Here is a 4,706-nt window from a genome sequence, read left to right as displayed (position 1 = left end):
GATGTGTTTTTTCTATTATGCTGTTGTATATATTGATCTTACTGTGCTTTCATTGTCACTGGATTGTTATAAGTGAATTTTTTAATTTTTCCAATTAAGGGACAATTTAATTTGGCCAATCCATCTACTCTGCATATCTTTGGATTGTGCCGTTGAGACCCCACGCAGACAACGGTGAGAATGCACAAATTCCACATCACAATAATAATCATTAGTATCACAAGTAGGCTTACATTAACACTGCAATGAAGTTACTGTGAAAATCCCTTGATGCACACTCTTAGACACAAGACTAGCTAGGGGGAGACAAATGTGGCGACATATACTGACAAATTTTAATCAGAATAATAATAATCTTATTAGTGTCACAAGTAGGCTTACATTAACACTGCAATGAACTTACTGCGAAAATCCTGGTCATGGCCACATTACAGCGCCTGTCGGAGGAAACCCACGCAGACACAGGGAGAATGTGCAGACTTCACATAGACTCCTGCAGACATTGGGAGTTTCCTCAAGTTTTAATATCGGAGTTGGAGAGCCTCTCAGCTATCGTTGAAAATGGATCTAGTGAAGAGATGTTACAAGTGTAGGTATTCTGCTGCTCCCACTCGCAAACACCTGGCATGGGGATGCTTAGACTGAAGTGTAGAGAGTTTGTGCTTTATACAAATTTCATGTTTTTGTTGGGGGTTGATGGGTTAGGGACATAAAAATATAGACAATTAATGAACGAAATGGCAAACCCCATTTAATCCGGGCCAGAGTAAACTTTTTTTATGGAATAGTACTGTCGTGCCTCTGGCCCTACCATTAAAGCCTGAGCGAAAGACACGTCCTACCTAATTTTTTGCGAAGTCTTACCTGCAAGTTGATCTCCTGTAGAAACACAACACTTGGGTCTAGACCAATTGTTCAAATGTGCCCGATTCACTGGTCCATTCAAACCCCTCATGTTCCAGGTTATATGGCCTCTTCCACAGGGGTCAGCCATTATACCTGTAGTTCAGCAAGCAAGGAATCATGCAACGCCACGGTGAGGAGATCCCACCAGCACAGCGGCCTGTTCTTGTTCAATGACTGTACATACACAAATTAATAGACAACATCAGACTACCATCTATAAACATCTCCCTCCTCCATTCCCCTCCCGGATGTCCCCAATTGGAGCTACATTATCATCTGTGGTTCACTTGAAAATACTCCGGTGCTTTTGGTGAACATGCCAGCTCTCAATATGCCAATATTTGGTGAATTACCAACTTTTACAGATGCACCATAGAAAGCATCCTATCTGGCTGCAATACAGTACAACCTGGTATGGCAACTGCTCGGCCCAAGACCGTGAGAAACTTCAGAGAGTCGTGAACACAGTCCAGTCCACCACACGAAACTGCCTCCCACCCATTGACTCCATCTACACCTCCTGCTGCCTGGTGAAAGCGGACAGCGTAATCAAAGACCCCTCTCCCCCGGCTTACTCACTCTTCCAACTTCTTCCATTGGGCAGAAGATACAAAAGTCTGAGAGCACGCCCGAACAGACGCAAAAACAGCTTTTCCCTGCTGTTGCCACACTCCTAAATGACCCTCTTATGGGCTGACCTCTATAACACTACACCCAGCATGCTTCACCCGATGCCGGTGTTTCTGTCGTTACATTGTGTAACTTGTGTTGCCCTGTTATATATTTTATTTTATTTCCTTTTCGTTTCATATACTTAATGATCTATTGAGCTGCTCGCAGAAAAAATACTTTTCACTGTACCTTGGTACACGTGACAATAAACAAAATCCAAATCCAACATGTTCCCATTGGGACATCGCAAGCTTCATAAACTCCCTAGTGAATGTCCTCCCCAATTTAGCCTCACATTGGATAATTTTTGGGAGAAGACTTAAACTGCGCCGCGGACCCTAAACTAGACCACTCTATGTCCAAATCCTGGTCCCAAAGTGGGATCTCCAGGGCACTGACCTCTTTCATGGATAAGATTGGAGGGGTTGACCCGCAGCGCTTTTGCGTCCAACCAGTAAAAAAATTTCTTTTTTTTCCCCCATGTTCACTGTGCCTACTGCCAAATAGATTTTTAAATTGTTGTCAAATCCCTCCTCCCCACAGTAAGAGCAGCCGAGTACTCGCTATTGTCATCTCAGCCAATGCCGCTCATTTATTGAATTTTGCTTTGATTTCGTCGCCTGAGCCACACACCACTTTAGAGTCTGATGACAAATTTTGTGAGCGATTGTTGCTATAGCAGACTTCATCAAACTCAGCAAAACTGACTCAATTTCTCCATCAACACTCTGGGAAACCTAAAGGCTGTCATAAGGGGGGGGGGGGGGGGGTAGGGGGTGGGGGCAGAATAATCTCATATAAAGCTCGCATTGTGAAAAAGGAGTGGAATGACAAAGGCTGGTGGACTGCATCTTGGAGGTTGACCGGCAATATTCTTTTTCCCCAATGGCCGGACTTACTGATGCATAGAAAAAACTTGCAACTTCAATTTTGAATTGATTCCCATGAAGAAAGCGTGCATCAGATACGACGTTCTAGGGGCGCCTTCTATGAACATGGGGAGAAGGCGGGTCATCTTCTTGTGCATCAACTCAAGAAGCATCCTTCAGATTCAGAGCAAAGAAGGTAACCTAGTATCCGCCACTCCAGGTAAATGCCACTTTCAGTTACATTTTACAGTGAGGTGAGTCAGAGCCTCCTCCAGATACCTCACACGTGGTTTCCAGGTGGTTTACACATCCCGACCATTGAGGAATCAGGAAGCAGGAACTGGAATCCCCCTTTAGCCCAAAAGAAATACAGAAATTCATCGGTTTAGCAGCAATCCAGCAAAGCCCTAGTCCTTGCAACTTCCGATCTGAATTTTTTCAGAGGTTCTCAGAGCGACTAATAGCTTTAATTTTGGACATGTTCAATGATTCACTGTCTGAGGGATCACTACCCTCATCCCTTGCCCAAGCCATAATCATGGTGTTCTTTAGAGGGCAAGAACACAGTAGAGAGTGGGTCTTCTGGACCCATTTAATGCTGATGTTAAGCTACTGGCAAAAATCCTGGCAACACGGATGGAGCCCTGTCTTCCAACTATAATATTGGACAATCAGACAGGCTTTATGAATGATAGGCAGTTACGGCCAATGCCCGATTTCTATTGGAACATTGTCCTTTCCCCCTCATCTGCTTGGGTAACCTGAAGTTATAGTATCTTTGGATGGAGAGAAGGCATTTTATAGGGTGGCCGGGAATTACCTTTTCGAGATCTTGGATAGATTCAGATTTGGCCCCAAATTCTCTTCCTGGGTTTGTCTGATGTTCAACGCTCTGAAAGCCAACATCCGCACATATATGACCTCTGAATACTTTCCGCTAGAGAAAGGCACTAGACGGCTGGCCCCTTTTTTCCATCGCTTTTTGCGATGGTAATGAACACTGGCGATAGCGTTGAGGTCATTGGAGGAGTGCAGGGGAAACACCGTGCGGGAGAGGAACACTGGGTCTCACTATACGCGGATGATCTACTCTTATATTATGAATTAGATCTTGATGGAGGCAGTTTAGCCTGAAGAACTCACAAGACGATATAATTTGAATGATCCCAACCGTTTTCTTTTTTCAAATTCGGGATTTCCCAGAGTAAGTTCTTTTCTTCCTTCCCCGGCCCCTCCTTCCTGCATGGAAAAAGTGTTCGCCTTGGCACTGCAGGGGAGACGGTCAATTTCTAATCTGTGCAACCTCAATTCAGATCCTACCCCTTTGGATAGAGTATACAGAAATGGTAGAGGAGCTAGGCCTTTTGCTCACGGAGGAGATTTAGAGAGATGCCCTCCGGGGTGAACTCCACTTCATCCTGTGCCAGACTGAGTTTGATTGAGTTCAAAGTACGATGTAGACACATTGGACAAAGAGAAGGATGAGTGGATTTATTTCAAGATGTGGAGAACAAGTGTGACCGCTGTTCACTTACGCCTGCTAACCACATGAATGAGTTTTGGTCTTGTCCTAAGATTGCTAGATAGTGGGCCTCCTTTTTCGATACAATATCCACGTTCTTGCAGACAACCCTAGAACCTTGCCTGCTGGTTGCAATATTTGGGGCTTTCAGACTCCCCATCTTTCTATCGGGAGTGAAGGTGGATGTTCTTGCCTTCGCATCCTTAATAGCCAGGAGACTAATATTACTCACTGGAGATCTCCCTCAACCACCCAAGACATCTGCATGGCTGGAGGTTTTGGGTGGTTATGGTAGCACAATGGTTAGCACTGTTGCTTCACAGTGCCAGGATCCCTGGTTCGGTTCCCGGCTTGGGTCACTGTCTGTGCGGAGTCCGCAAGTTCTTCCCGTGTCTGCATGGTTTCCTCCGGGTGCTCCGGTTTCTTCCCACAAGTCCTGAAAGACATGCGGTTAGCTAATTTGGACATTCTGAATTCTCCCTCTGTGTACCCGAACAGGTGCCGGAATGTGGCGACGAGGGCTTTTCACTGTAACTTTCATTGCAGTGCTAATGTAAGCCTACTTTTGACAAAGATTATTATATTATTATGATAAAGGTCTTGGATCTGGATAAGTTCAGTGTATTATCAGATGCATGGTGGGTGAGTTTTTACCAGAGATGGTGGCCATTCATTGCTTTTTAAAAATCTGGACACATGAGAGGGTTCGGCAGGACAGTTTAGTAATTGGGGTTCTT

This window comes from Scyliorhinus canicula, chromosome 17, assembly GCF_902713615.1.
Source record: "Scyliorhinus canicula chromosome 17, sScyCan1.1, whole genome shotgun sequence".
Classification (NCBI taxonomy): domain Eukaryota; kingdom Metazoa; phylum Chordata; class Chondrichthyes; order Carcharhiniformes; family Scyliorhinidae; genus Scyliorhinus; species Scyliorhinus canicula.
The sequence above is the reverse complement of the archived record's forward strand: the minus strand, read 5'-3'. Positions refer to the sequence as shown.